Source organism: Loxodonta africana, chromosome 13, assembly GCF_030014295.1.
Source record: "Loxodonta africana isolate mLoxAfr1 chromosome 13, mLoxAfr1.hap2, whole genome shotgun sequence".
NCBI lineage: Eukaryota > Metazoa > Chordata > Mammalia > Proboscidea > Elephantidae > Loxodonta > Loxodonta africana.
In genome coordinates, this window is record NC_087354.1 from 82864151 (window position 1) to 82880637 (window position 16487).

At 36.9% G+C, this 16487-nt stretch overlaps 1 protein-coding gene across 4 annotated transcripts in view; it reads left to right on the forward strand.

Moving 5' to 3' along the window:
* Positions 1 to 16487, forward strand: part of GRIA2 (glutamate ionotropic receptor AMPA type subunit 2) — a 222428-nt gene that overhangs the window by 79052 nt on the left and 126889 nt on the right. The gene's annotated exons all lie outside the window — the stretch shown is intronic.

The window sequence follows — 16487 nt, forward strand, 5'->3', positions numbered from 1 at the left end:
TAGCAACTTTCTATTGATTGCCAATAAGTTTTCATTATTTATAACGAGATAAGTGAAATTTACCCAGCTAGTAAATGCCAAAGTTTTTTTTTTTTTTTTCAATTGTGTTTCAGGTGAAAGTTTACAGCACAAATTAGTTTCTCATTTAAAAGTTCATACACAGATTGTTTTGTGACATTGGTTTCAATCCCTGCAATATGTCAGCACTCTCCCCCTTTCCCTTTACATCCCGGGTTCCTCATGCCTATTTGTCCAGGTTTCCTGTCCCTTCCTACCTTCTCCTCTTTGTTTTTGGGCAGGTGTTCCCCATTTGTTCTCATATACTTGATTGAAACCCTAGTGGCGTACTGGTTAAACACTACAGCTGCTAACCAAAAGGTCAGCAGTTCAAATCCGCCAGGTGCTCCTTGGACACTCTATGGGGCAGTTCTACTCTGCCCTGTAGGGTCGCTATGAGTCGGAGTCAACCTGACGGCAGTGAGTTTGGTTTTTGTTTTACTTGACTGAACTAAGAGGCGTGTGCCTCATGTGTGTTAGCATTTGTTTTATAGGCCTGTCTAATGTTTGGCTGAAAAGTGGCTTCAGTTCCGAGTTAGCAGAGTATCCAGGGGCCATAGTCTCAGCGGTTTCTCCGGTCTCTGTCAGACCGCTAAATGTGGGCTTCTTTTGTGAATTTGATTTTTGTTCTACATTTTTCTCCCGCTCTCTCTGGGACTTTCTATTGTGATCGCTGTCAGAGAGGTCAGTGGTGGTAGCCAGACACCATCTAGTTCCTCAGGGCTCAGGCTGGTGGAGGCTGTGGGTCATGTGGTCCATTAGTCCCATGGACTAAGAATTTTCTTGTGTCTTTGATTTTCTTCATTCTCCTTTGCTCTGAATGGAATGGGACCAATAGATGTATCTTAGATGGCTGCTTGCAAGCTTTTAAGAACCCAGACATCAGTCACCAAAGTATGATGCAGAACATTTTCTTCATGCACTATGTTATGCGAATTGACCTAGATATCCCCTATGACCATGGTCCCCTGCCCTTAGCCCCAGTAGCTTTGTCCCTCAAGGTGTTTGGATGTGTCTAGGAAGTTTCTATAACTTTGCCTTGATCAAGTTGTGCTGACTTCCCCTATGTTGTGTGCTGTTTTTCCATTCACCAATGTTAACACTTGTCAACTATCTCTTTAGTGGTTTTTCCTCTACGCCCTTCCCCTCCCTCTTAAAAAAAGAAAAAAAAAAAAACTAGTTTTTTTTAAATTGTTGTTTCCTGCATGTACATCTTTTCTTGAGTTTTTATAATAGTAGTCTCATATAATATTTGCCCTTTTTTGATTGACTTATTTCACTCTGAATAATGCCCTCCAGATTCATCTATGTTGTGACATGTTTTGGGGATTCATCATTGTTCTTTATTTTTGTATAGTATTCCATTGTGTGTATGTACTGTAATTTGTGTATCCATCTGTTGATGGGCACTTAGGTTGTTTCCATCTTTTTGCTACTATGAATAATGCTGTACTGAATGTGGGTGTACATTTGTCTATTTGTGTGATGGCTTTTATTTCTCTAGGATATATATATGCCTTGGAGTGGGATTACTGGATCATATGGTATTTCTATTTCTAGTTTTTAAGGTGGCATCTATCATTTTCCATAGTGGTTGTACCATTTTACATTCCTACCAGCAGTGCATAAGAGTTCCAATCTCCTCGAAACCTCTCCAGTAGTTGTTATTTTCTGTTTTTTTTTTTTTTTTTTTTTGGTTAGTGCCAGTAATGTCGGGAGAGGTGGTATCTCATTGTAGTTTTCATTTGTGTTTCTGTAATGGCTAATGATTGCAAAGATTTCTTCATGTGTCTATTAGCTGCCTGAATGTCTTCTTTAAATGTCTGTTCATAACCTTTACCCATTTTTTAAATTGAATTGTTAGTCTTTTTGTTATTGAGTTGTTGAAGTATTGTATGGATTTTAGAGATTACACCTTTGTTGAGTGCGTTGTAGACAAAAATTATTTTCCAGTCTGTAGGCTCTCTTTTTCACTCTTTGTGAAGTCTTTTGATGAGCATATTTAGGTCTTTGATCCATTTTGAGTTAGCTTTTGTATATGGTGTGCTGTATGGATCCTTTTTTTTTTTTGGCAAATGAACAACCAGTTTTGCCAGCACCATCTGTAAAAAAAAGTCTGTCTTTTGCTCATTTAGTGGACTTTGGTCCTTTGTCAAAGATCAGATGAACATAGGTGGATGGATTTACATCCGGGCTCTCTATTCTGTTCCGTTGGTCTGTGTGTCTGTTGCTGTACTAGTTTTGATTACCGTTGCTGTACTAGTTTTGATTACCGTTGCTGTGTAGTAGGTTCTTCATGAGTTGGAATCAGCTCAATGGCAATGAGCTTTTTGGTATTTTTGACAGTAGATGCTGAGATCATGTAGTGTGAGGCCTCCTACCTTGCTCTTTTTCTTCAGTAATGTTTTGCTAATACAGGGCCTCTTTCCACATAAAGTTAATGATTAGTTTTTTCCATTTTATTAAAGAATTTTGTGGTATTTGGATTTGGATTGCATTATATCAGTAGATTGCTTCGGGTAGAAATGACATTTTTCACAATGTTAAGTGTTCCTATCCACGAGCATGGTGCGCTTTTCCATTTATGTAGGTCTCATTTAGTTTCTTGCAGTAGTGTTTTGTAGTTTTCTTTGTATAAGTCTTTTATGCCCCTGGTTAGATCTATTCCTAAATATGTTACCTTTTTTAGGGGCTGTTATAAATAGTACAGTTTTCCTTTTCAAAGTTATCTTTGTTGATATATAAGAATCCTACTGATTTTTGTATGTTTATATTGTATCCAAGACAGAGACTTTGTGGTGTGTTAGTTGGCAGGAAGACCTCCAATCCGTATCTTTCCTCATTCCTGGTTATCTGTCAATTTTTTCTTCCATTCAGTGTTTGATGTAGTTCTTTATCCCTTCATTTGATGCTTAGGGTTTCAAGATTGTCGTTTGTATCCATTTTACTTAGTTTTTCAGGTCTTTTGCTGCAGAGGGATGGCAGGTGCCTCTGTCTAGGACATCATGTTGGTTTCACTCCCTAAAGCTGGTTTTTTTAATCCGGGTTTGTCTTACCCTAAATTTTTCTCTTATACAACATAATACTCGCCAATGCATTTAAAATCAGGACAATGGCATTTTCAGAAGTCATCTGATGCTTTCCATCGTCACTGGTTTTTTTTCGTTGTTTAAATAACCTCTTTTAAAAACATATGTGTCACCTAAATAAATAGACTATTTGCATTATTATTTGGCTGAGAATATGGCTGTCGTTACAAGTATCAAAAATTCTGAAAATGAATGCTCTTATTAATAAGATGACAGGGAACTGTAAAACTTGTGAATCGGAGAGTCAGAGGAAAAAAAAACTTGTTGAAATTCCTGAGAAAGAAAACAGAAGACAAGTAGTTAAGAAATAGGGGTCTCTGGGTGGCACAAAGAGTTAAGTGCTCGACAACTAGATGAAAAATTAGCAGTTCGAACCCACCCATAGATGCCTCAGAAGGCAAGTCTGATGATCTGCTTCCCAAAGGTCACAGCGTTGGAAACTCTATGGAGCAGTTCTACTCTGACACAGTGGGGTAGCCATGATTCAGAATCAAATGGACAGCAACTAACAACAACAACAACAAATAGGAAGTAGCACCAGAGCAACAATCATCAAGCAAGATGTTTGTGTGTCTTGGATGATCTTAGACAATAAATAATACTAATATGGAAGAGAGAGCTGTATCAATTATGTATCGCTGCCACCACTCTCTCCAAAACAAGCAAGCAAGCAAACAAACAACAATGACAAAATAGTTCATGGTTTAAAACAACAACTATTTTAGTTTTCTTTATTGTTTAGGTGGGTGGGGAGATTCTTCAACCGGTCTCAGCCCAGTTCATTCAGGTATATGGGTTCTGCTAGTGATTCAGTTGAGAGCTGAGCTCAACTGAGATGGCTGGATACCTCTCATCTTGTGTGTGTGTATTTTATTTATTTATTATTCTCAAGAAGACTAGACTGGACACACAGTCTTAGAATAGAGTTTCAAGAGGACAAGCCCCAATACACAAGTACTTATCATACTTCTGTTTGCATTACATTTGCTAATATCCCATTGTCCAAATCAAGTCATGTGGCCATTCTAAAAGTCAAGGAAAGAGGTAATTACGCATAGATAATCAGGCATAGATCCCAGAAGTCATGATTCATCTGGTTCCATTAATGTAACAATCTATCATAGACCACCTTCTGGCCCCAAATGACTCATATGCAAAATACACTCAACTCTTTCCAAGATTGAAACTCTCCCCCAATCATGGCATCAAGCTCAAAGTACATGACCTCATTATCTGCCTACTATAGTTACATAGATGAGGCTCCTTGGGTACAGCTCCTATTTATCCAGAAACCTGTGAACTAAAAAGATAATTTATTTTTTCTGTTTCTCCTCAACACATATACGCAACATAAAATGGTGAAAAGGACAGAATAACCACAAAAAACACTTCCATTCAATAATGGGAGGAACAGGAAGCACATAGAAGTCTCTGGTTCACAGCGTTGCTGAAATCCAGCCAGCATATTCTCTGGGGGTAAGGAATGTTTCTTTACTGGGCCATGCCGCTTCTAAGAAGGTTCTCTAATTCATTGCTTTCTACTGCTCTTGGCTCCACTTTTTGGGTATTTGGTCTGCCTTTCCTTTTTGATAAGAAATGGCTCATGTTTCGAGTTGGGTAGCTTTTTCAGCCTATTAATTTCTCATAGAAAATTCATTTTGAACTGTCTCTGTACATTTTGGAAACCCTGGTGGCATAGTGGTTAACAGCTATGGCTGCTAACCAAAAGGTCGGCAGTTTGAATCCACCAGGTGCTCCTTAGAAAACCTATGGGGCAGTTTTACTCTGCCCTATAGGGTTGCTATGAGTTGGAATAGGATCAACAGTAATGCGTTTGGTTTTTGGTTTTTTGGTTCTGTACATTTTTGTTAAAGCAGATGAAATTTCAGTAAAATTTTTGTGGACTTTCTCTGAATCTGATTGGGGTTCACCTCGTATCCCCAAATTCCCATCCATAATTTTTTTCGACAAATTCTTTCTACAAATCCCTTTGTGACAATGTCCTTAATAGCCTTGAAGGCTTTTGTATCTATCTTCAAGGGTCTACTATGGCAAGGCTTTAAGTCCTTCTGAGACCTTACCAGTCGTACTTAAAGTCCTTCTGAGACCTTACCAGTCGTTCTTACAGCCACACCTTTGGTTCAGTCTTTACAATGAGGCCATTTCTTACTTTGCCAGTTAGAGATACTTGAAATGTGAAGCAGTTTTTTTTTTTTTTCTAACCCAGGATATCCTGCCTCTTCTATTTTTCCTCCAAATTCTATTTACAAATTGAACAGATTCCTCATTAGCTCATTTCTCTCCTATACTTTCTCATATTTATGCACTACTGCTGTTGTTGCTGGGTGCCACTGAATCAATTCCAACTCATAGAGATCTCATGTAACAGAGTAGAGCTGCCCATAGGATTTTCTTGGCTGTAATCCTACGGAAGCAGATCACCAGGTCTCTCTCCTGCAGCATGGCTGGGTGCGTTCAAACTGCCATCCTTTTGCTTGACAGCCCACTGAGCTCTTAACTGTTGTACCATCAGGGCTCCTTCCTAAGAAACTAATAGATGCAAATTACACTTTTATCATTCAGTCTCAAAATTGTTTTTAGCCAGATTCAGTCTCAAAATATCTTTAGCCAAATTCATTAGGAACATTTTCAATCTTCCAGTTTATTACAGGTGACAGTTTTATCAGCATCTTGATTAACCAGAGAAACAGGTTTCCATCTTCCCAGTGTCCAATAGCAGTTTTCTACAGCCTTTTCAGCCTCTGCTGTTTGTTCGCTGCTTTCTAATCTTTGCTAACAGCCTCCATGCCAGTTTTCTAGCCCCTGCCAAGTGTTTTAGGTTTTTGTTATGGCAGTACCCTACTTTTAGGTATCAATTTCTGTATCAGTGATACATTTCTATGTAACACACCATCCCCAAATTTAGTGGCTTAAAGGGACAACCACTTTTTCTTAAAAATCTGTGGGTTGGTGGGGAGATTGTTCTGCTGATCTTGTTTGGGTTCATTCGTGTGAGTATGTTCAGCTAGAACGTCCATTGGGATTGAGTCTGCTAGAGTTACTGAAACAACTAAACCATTCTCGTCATATAGCCTTTCAGCTTCAAGGAGACTAGATCGAACCTCTCAGTCTCAGGATAGTGTTCTAAGAGGGCAATATACAAATACTTACCAAGCCTCTGCTTTAAAGCCTCTGTTTTTAAAAAAATATTTGATGTTTTGTACTTTATTGTGAGCAGTGAGGGTTTAGATCATTAAAATATCTACAATCTGGACTTCCTCTTTTTCCACATACAAAGACTGTCCTAAGGACACAGTCTCCCCCCAGTTACATGGTAAGAGGCCCTCAAAGAGGACACCGTGTTGATTTAATTTTGTTTCTGCACAGTGTAGTGATGACAGTTTGCAAAATAAAGTTGGGCCCTAAGACTTTTCAGGCCAGAGTTAAGTCAGGTACGAGGGGAGAGTTGTTATAACTTTCCAGGAGCAGAAAAACACCTCACTGACTAACCCGAGATCTAAAATGCTAGGTCCATAGTGAGCGTGACGGATTGCCACAGAGGAAATTACACCAATCGATGTGCTGTGTCTAGGTGTTAAATGATTTATAATGTAGGGACTATAGATATTTTAATGCCTATTTAGCTTCATTAAATAAAATAACCTTTTAATGAGCAAAACCAAATTTCTTTGGTACAAAAATCCATCCAAGTCCCTGGTATTATGTGTGTAGGAAATATATTTACTACATTTTTGCTGTTTTGACTGGATGTGAAAATAAAATTTTCTAGTATCTTTTAAAGGTATTTATTGTATTCTAATTTTCCCTAATTCTGTGACTATTGTTCCACATATATAAGCTAATTTACCTTCATATTTTTAACTTTTATCCTTTACTTTTATAAGTTTTCAGAAATCAGTGTTCTTTTTGAAATAAAGTGAGACACTTTCACTAATAATCTTTATAGAAAATCACTGGCCAAATCATCACCTGTAAAATAGCCATAATAAGGTCAAAGAGATACTAGATATGCAATCCTTTCAAAAGGTGAAGGTTTAGAGTAGTTTTCCTTAGTTAATAATTAATGCCCCAAATTATTATTAATATTCATTCTTGGATGATGCTGAAGAGCTTTTTCTTATTGCATTAATGCAGTAAATTTACATTTAGTAGGAAGCATTGAGATTTTTGGAGAAAAGTGGAACTTATATTTCTCTCCTATAACAGCCCTTGACATTCATCATTTTAACTATTTGCAAGCAAAGTGACTGAGAAGACACTTGACAAGAAGTAATTTATAATTCTTCTGAAGCACAAATTTGAGAGAAGTTGATGTTGCATGAGAAGAACTGGGCCAGCTAGTGAACTTAACTGAGTAGTCAGCATTTATTTCTTAACACAGTTTCACTGTCATTTTATTGAGAACTAAAAAAAAAGAAGAAATCCTAATTAGGACACTGAAAGTGACATTAACTTTCCTACTTAGAATTTAGTGCATTTGTATCTGATATGATGTGTTTCTTGGTCCTATCTGATCCTTAGTACTTTAAATCAGTTTTTTCATATACCCTGATAGCCAATTATTCATATCGCCCCTACCCATTGCTCTCCAGTTGATTCTGACTCGTAGTAACCCGATAGGACAGAGTAGAGCTGGCTCCACAGAGTGGCTGGCGGATGTGAACTGCTGTCCTTTTGGTTAGCAGCTGATGCTTAACCAGTGCACCATCAGGGATCCAAGAGGGGTGGATTATCCAACAGTGAGGTCAGCACAGTGGCACAGTACTTACCTTGCTTACTAGATCATCTGTAGTGAAGTTGTTCACTACAGGGTAGTAAGCCTGTGCTTACCTTGCTTATGGGGTCATTGCCCCGTCAAGAATTTTAAATTTGAAAAGAGGCTTTGATTCTGTAGTAAGGTGCTGTGGGGTTGGGAGTGAGACAGATGCCAGCCACACCTAGAAGCAGAATCTTTGATTTGGTAAAAAATGTGAACTTGTTCACTGCAGATGATCTGGTAAGCAAGATAAGCACTGTGCTTACCTTGCTTATTGGATAATATGCCCCTGCATATCAATTATCTTATTTGAATATATCAGACCTACAAAAATTTAGAGAGCATATTATAGCAAACATCCTTACAGCCAGCACTCAGCTTAAGATATAAAAAGACTGTAAGTTTGAAATCCCGTGTCCATGATTTCATGCTCTGTGTAGCTATTATTTCAAATTTGATGTTTATCATTTCTATAGTGTTCAGTATAATTTTACTACTCGTATTTACTCTAAAAAGAATGTATAGATTTTTTAAAACTTTGTTCAAGTGGTATATTTTTGAGAACTTTCAGTATTTTTTCTTTTTTTAATTGTACTTTAGATGAAGGCTTACAGAACAAACTAGTTTCTCATCAGTCAGTACACACATTGTTCTGTGACACTGGTTAACAACCCCATGACATGTCAACACTCTCCCTTCTCAACCTTTGGTTCCGGATTACCAGCTTTCCTGTTCCCTTCTGCCTTCCAGTCCCTGCCCCAGGGCTGGTGCATCCCTTTAGTCTTGTTTTGTTCCATGGGTCTGTTCAATCTTTGGCTGAAGGGTGAACCTCAGGAATGGCCTCATTACTGAGCTGAAAGGGTGTCCGAGGGCCAAACTCTCAGGGTTTCTCCAGTCTCTGTCAGGCCAGCCAGTTTGGTCTTTCTTTTTGAGTGAGAATTTTGTTCTACCTTTTTTTCCAACTCTGTACAGGACCCTCTACTGTGATCCCTGTCAGAGCAGTCAGTAGTGGTAGCCAGGTCTTTTTGTGGAGGTCGTGGTAGATGTGGTCCATTAGTCCTTTGGACTAATCTTTCCCTTGTATTAGCATTTATTCTTATAGTTCTACAGCACTTTTTTTCACTGTTGTTTGTTATTGCATTAGATACACCTCAGTATGTGGTAGCTTGTTAACGGGCATTTTGGATGTTTTGGAAATACAATCAAAACATAAACATATTTTTTGTCTGTCATCTACTGAAACTAATTGGGGGTTTTATCTCTTCTATGATAATTCTGCATAATTTCTTGGTAAAGCTTCTAGTTTACTAATTCTCCTCCAGGTCTACTAATCTGATTTTTTTATCCCATCCCTTGGATTTTTAATTTTAATAATTATATTTTTCATGGAGTCCTGGTAGTGTAGTGGTTAAGAGCTTGGCTACTAACTAAAAAGGTTGGCAGTTTGAATTCACCAGCTGCTCCTTGAAAAAAACCCTATGGGGCAGTTCTACTCTGTCGTATAGGGTCTGTAGGGTCACTATGAGTTGGAATTGACTTGAGGCAATTTTTTTTTTTTTTAGTGTTTATCATTATGGCAATATTTTCTTCCAATTTAACTGACCATTTTGTGGTTTTTCACTTCTTGTTCATATTTTCAATATCCTCATTTATTTGCATATTAGATATTTGGTAGCTATTTTATATTGAGAATACAAAATCAGATTTTGCTGTTTATTACGTCTGTTGACCTCTACTCCTGGTATTTTTCTTTTCTTCTGTGTGTATTCTCTTTAAACTGTAGGTGTCCTGGGCTGAGGCTACGTTTTTGTATGGAGTGTATATATCTACTTCTGCTTATTGATTGTGGGAGCTCAGTTCAAAATGACTTTAATTTCCAGGCCTAGGGTTCCCAACATGTACATGAAACCACAAAAATGTGGGTAATGTGGCTTATGGTTATGAATTACCACGAGTGACTTTTTTTTTCCAACCTAGAGCAGAACCAAGTAAGAGAAGTTTTCCTATTGCAACTCTTTGCGAGAAAGCCATCCTTTCACTACTTTATCTCATGTTCAAATCTTGCGAATATCTAGTGTCTTTTCTCAGGAGTCACTAAATCAAGACCCCAGTTACCTCTGACAAACAATTGTCCCTAACACCACTTGTCTGCCATATCTTACATAAAGTTCCTGATCTCTCCATATTATTTTGGGGGGTTTTCTTTCTTGTGAACTCAGGATCTGTGCATATATGACTTTATATTAGGGAAAAAAAAAAAAAAGATAGGCTATCAATCCAAACAAATGTTGCCAAATGGAAGTCGACCAGTATGTTGTAAAATGCTAAAGAAAGCCCTGCTGCAGATTAGACACCCTTAGTGCTCCTGTTTGGGAATATTAAGAAGTGAAGAATTTGCAGATGCCCCAAATTATCATTATTTTTTGTTCTAGTATATGCAGGATCATTAAGTCCTGTACTCATAAACCTGAATGGTAAAAGGAGTCTTCAATAACTGATCCTCTAACTTGAAAGGTATCTTTGAAATCATCTTATCTCAGCGGAAACAACAATAACAAAAAACAGCAGCCCAAACCAAAACCAGTCTGCATTCTTAAGGTATTTAGTATTTATCAGATACTGTGCTTAGTACTTTATATTTTTCTAGCAGCTTATTTTTCATATATGGGTGGTCCCTGACTTACAAGAAGCTTCCATTCCAACAACTCTGTTGTAAGTCAGTTGTGACATAAGTTGAATGCTTCATTTTTTTCTTAAGTTTTCATTGTTATTGCATTTTATTATCAATACCTTTATAAATCTGACCATTATTTGTCTTTGAGGATTGGAAACATTACACATAAACTTACAGAGATATTTTAATATATACATACAAATCTAAAAATACACAAATCAAGAAAATTTACTCCGTCAATGAAAAAGACTCGGTGACGTTGGCATTTTGTCAGTTGTGGCGACAACTGCATTTGTGGAAGGTTCTGGATCATCTGAATTATCCCTGGGAATGGGGATGGCGTTTCGAGTCAGAAAATTAGTGAGAGTTGTCTGTATGGTCCTTTTATGTTTTTTCTTCATATATTTTTGGGTAACATTTCCCTGCTTCCCAAATCAACCTACTGACTTTAGCAAAGTGATCAGCATTTGGGTCCATGTTTTCAAGCAGCTGAAGCCCCTGATTTAGTTCAGAAAAAACTCCAGCTAATCCTTTCCTACTTAAAATTTAGTGGGTTTGTGTCTGATATGATGTGTTTCATAGTGTTTAATTGCTCAGCTGCTAACTAAAAGGTTGGCAGTTCGAATCCACTAGCTGCTCCTTTGAAACCCTATGGGGCAGTTTTACTGTGAGTTGGAATTGATCTGACAGCAGTGAATTTTTTTGGTGGGTAATCCCTTCACTGTAAAATTTTTTGACAACTTCTCTCCTTCCTCACTATTTTTTTTTCTTCTGTCACTTTTTTTTTTTTTTTTTTTTCCTTTTCAAATCCATTAAGTCCTGATCTCATCAATCCCTCTTCTTTGTGATCTATGAGCTGTTCCACACCGGCAATACCAAGTTCTAAACTCAGTGTTCTTGCCATATGGACGATTTTTCCACCAATCTCTTCCATCATATTATCCTGATCAAATGCTTGGAGTGTGTTCACATAACTCGGGGATTTTTTCCATATCCTCTGCGTGTATTTTTCCATAACTTCCTCCCAGGAAGATACAGTGTTCCAGATACCCTGATAATTGTAAGTGCAGTTTGCTGTAACTTACATACATCATAAATCATGGACAATCTGTATATATGTAAAAATGTGTGTGTGTGTGTGTTTTCTAAGAGGCAAGTGGTTGCCCACTGGAATGCCTCCATGGCAGTGTGCCCCCACATTTTACAATAAAGGTCACCGAGTCCTAGAGTTGTTAAGGGAATTATCTGAGGCTGTAATACGTGGCCTAGCTACAACCCAGTCCTCTTCATACCACAGTACTTTTCTTTTTTAATGGGTGTCAGAATTACCTTGTGTATACCTTGTATATTTTACATGGTATCTTTCAAAATCCAAGAATGTTGGGCTAATTTTTTTCTAATGTAACAAATGATTGAACTCATCAACACAAACAAGGCAAGTCTTTTCTCGCTAGTTTATATTTAAACCTGTGGCTATTTCTGCCGGTAGTGAAATAGAAGAGTGTAGGGACATTTGTTAAAGCCAAAAGACCTAGTTTGTCATGAGGTCTTTCATCTCTTTACCCTATATGACTTCTTCAGGTGTTTTGAGTAAATATGTCTTTTAATTTTGTTATGCCTTTAGGGTGTGTGGTGGTGACAACTGGAACATCGATCAAAAACAGAAGTAAAACTAAGTATTACGAATTCTGTGGTGAAATATTGAAGCGTTGTCTGCTCCCTTTTTAAAATTTGTTTTTGCTTTACCTTTGTCTCTAGTCTCACCGCTGACCCAGGTGTAAAGCAGCAGAAAATCCATTGTAACTCTGCTGTGACCGGTGCTGAAAAGGCAGCAGAGGTTTGACTTAGAATCAAGTCAGTTTTGTTAGGAATGCTCTAAATACTGTTAGGAAGTAAAAGATCGACCTGAATGTGAGCACTTTTTCAAAAATATAACGCAAATGTATGTCCCTGAAAGTGCTTCCAGAATAGTGTGCGCATAGATATATAAGGAATTGTATAGTAATAATAATCATCATCAAAAGATTTAGGTTTTTTATGACTGGTGAAAGTAAAAAAAAAAAGTTTGTATATGTGCATCAGGCCCCACAAGTGTTATATTACATTTATGAAAATGAAATCACGTTACAATAGTTTAGATATATCCAACTGATTAGGCTTTGCTTAATTATTTGCTTTGAATATAGTGACAAATTAGGCAGATTCCTGCCATATCCCACTTCATTTTGTGCTGGATGTAGAAATACAGGTGAGAAAATAATGCGTCATTTAGCAAAGTGCAAGATTCTTATCAAAGCTCTAGATAACTAGCTAAATCTGTAGAAAAATACTTAACTTCATTTAGTTTGTTATCCTAGAATATTCCTGTGACTTCCAAACAGAAGAATCACAGTAAAGATGGAATCTATAAATCACAAATATACACAGGCAACGTTTCTCACTGGATTATTTAACCTGTTGGGAAGCATTTCCAAGGGTAGTATGTTAGCACAAATGAAACATGTAGTTCTACGTGTTAAGAATATATATTAGAAAAGAAATTAAGAATCTGGAGAAATTATTTTTTTCCTAATGCTTAATTTGGAGCCTTGGTGACATAATGGTTAAGAGCTCAGCTGTTAACCGTATGGTCAGCGGTTTGAATCTACCAGATGCTCCTTGGAAACCCTGTGGGGCAGTTCTGCTCTCCCCTGTAGGGTTGTTATGAGCCACAATGGACTGGACATCGAGTTTTTGGACTACTTTTTTGACTTAGAATATCTATCACAACTCTGGAATTCATCTTCCTCCTCTCTTGCAATGTGTTTCCCAGTTCTTGTCTGACATTTCTAGCTACTTCCAGATTGTCTGGGTTCCAGTTCCATTCAGCTCCGCTATCACTAGCTCTGTTACCCTGGAAAACTTCCTCAACCTCTGTACATGGTATGGTTGTGCGAGGATTAAATGAGTAGGTATATGTAAGCCTTTAAAAGAGTCCTGGTACATAATTTTTCCCCTCAGCATTAGATATTACTTCAAAGAACAATGGTCATGCAGAGATCAGATTCTTTGTACTAATTTTCAATGCATTTATTTACTACATTCAATTAAGTTATAGATTCTGATCATACAATAGTACAACAAAAATTTTGTAGTACATCATACCAATTTACTGTAAGAGAAATTTTACCTTATGAATACTATATCATTTTCCAAATAATTTGGCAAAGTTTCATCAAATTACCATTTGGTTCATTTTGCGTTTGGTCCAATGGTATGTAATAATTTTTTGAGAGCTTGAAATGTGTGGTGGATAAAAGAAAGCTAAACATAGAAACACGCATATAGCTTTCTCATTTCTTCATTAATATTCACATTGTATTAGACAATGCAAAATTAATGTCCACAAAATTCCATCTTTGGGTGGTTACACCATTGCTTTTACTATATCACTCTAGAAGGAACTACTTATCAGGAATAGGTTGGCAATTTCTTGCTTTTATTCGTCAGAAGGTAGGCTTTAGCTTTTTTTTTTTTTTTTACTTTGGTTGTAAGGCTTGCTTTTTATGTTGTTTGCATTGATAAAAGATCCATTGTCACCTTATTGAATATGACATAAGCCATAACTTTATTCTTGAGAGTTTTTCGAATTAGAACCCAGTTCTTGATGCAATTAATCCTCCTAAGGCATTCTTGAGTAATTCCTGTAGAGGTCCTGCTTCTCCCCAGGTTGTTTGTTGTCACTGCCTAATTTTTAGGGGCATGGCAACTGTCTGTAAAACCAGCCAACCCACCAACCAAACAAACAAAACCATTTGCTGTCAAGTCGATTCCGACTCATAGTGACCCTACAGAACAGAGTAGGACCGCCACATAGATTTCCAAGGCTGTAAATACTTACAGAAGCAGATTACCCCCATCTTTCTCCCTAAGAGTGGCTGGTGGGTTCGAACTCCCAACCTTTTGGTTAGCAACCGAACACTTTAACCACTGCGCCACCAGGACACTTTGGCAACTATCTACTGGCTTGGAAAAAGGCAGACAACCAAACTGAGTAGTCCAGACTCTGGCATAAATTTTGCTCCTGGTTCATATTTTCGCAGTTTGCATTTAATTTAGCCAGCTTAATGATATTGCTAAATCTACAATTTACTCTTTATGTATGAAATTACATGTGTTTTGTAGAACAAGGCATCCATTCATTCAGATATCTCGTAATAATGGCTTTAACTGAATTCACACATGCCTGTTTTCAGTAATCACACGCAGCTGAAATAACTTACGGTGCAAGGAAATGACTTAAAAAATTAATGTTTTCCGTTGTAATTAGCTACCATCTAGTCATTTCTGTTTTTCCCCAGGTTTATCTTTCATAGAACTTAACTATTTCAATACTATGCTGAGCTCTGGTGCTCCCTTTTCCTCAGTGCCTCCCTTTCAGCCATCCTTCCGTTGTCCACTTCTTTCATTCCTCTGAATGGTTTTGCTTCATCTTCTGGCCTCTACTTACTGCTTGGCTGATTACGTTTTCCCTTTTCCTGCTGCCCCTGTGGTATGCTGGAAGTTGGGTATGAATAATTATAGCGCCGTATTGGTAATGACTACATTTACTGATGTTATGTAACTTGCATTCTTTTCTCTCCCATCTCCTTCATTCTCTGAGGACCACAGAGTAGAATGAACCTGAGAGTTGGGAACAATTAATTATATAGTCTATGGGCTTTTAAAAAGCTAGTCTATTGTGGCCAAGGAAGACTTACGGGCTGTGTAAAATAATTTAATTATATACATTGATCAAATGTACCAGATAATTATTCAAATTCTTACTCAGTTTTCATTGCAAGGATAAAAGATTAATGGTATACTTTTCCATTTATTATTTCTTTCAGAAATATTATAGAAATATAAATCTAAGAAAAAAAGTGATTTCACAAACTTGAAAGGTTCAAAGGTGAGTTGAGTAAAATTTTCACAAAAAATAGTGGATTTTCCACCTGGAAAAATCCAAGAGAATTAATAGAAAAACTTGTGGAATTAATAAGAGAGTTCGGTAAGATCACTGATATAAAATTATTATTTAAAAATCATAAGTTCCCTATGGACTAGCAATATCTAAAATAGAAAATATGAAGAAAAAATATCTGGCAGCAGTAGCGTGAAATATCACATGTCTGAGGATAAACCTAAACGAGGAACATGCAAAACATGGAAAAAAATGTAAAACTTTACTGAAAGCCATAACACAGGTCTGAGGCAATAGAGACAGGCTATAAAGTTAATGTTGTACATTTTAATCTCTGAAATTATTTGTGTTTCAATCCAATTCCAATAAAAATTTGAAAGAAAACAATAGCTAGGAAAGCTTTACAAAAGGGCACTGACGGCAATAGTTACTTCCAAAAAGTTGTAGTGATCAAAACGCTTGTTTTCTTAACAGACAAATTGATCAGAGAAACAAAGTAGAGTTCACAAATAGATGCATACATAGATAGAAATTTAGCGTACGTTAAAGGTGGCATTTGAAATCCAGGGGAAATCAATGAAATTAAAGGGATTGGGAAAATTAAATATCTATATGGACATAAATAAGGTTATTTTACATAAAATCCCCAAGAATTAATATTAGGAAAATTAACTGCAAAAAGGCTATTTATAAAATCAAGCAGAGCGGGATATATTGAAAACCTTAGGATGCACAGCCCTTAGTACATAAAATACAAAATCTAGGAGTCATCAAGGAAAGACTGAGAATTTGGTTGCAAATGTCATTATAAACAAAGAAAAACAGAACTGCAAAGGGAAAAAAAAAAGAGCCTTTATTATAAGAGTAAAAAACTATTAGAAGGTTAAAAGATAGCCTGGTAGTATGAAATGTGCAAAATACAGAAATATACAATTAAAAAAAGAAAAC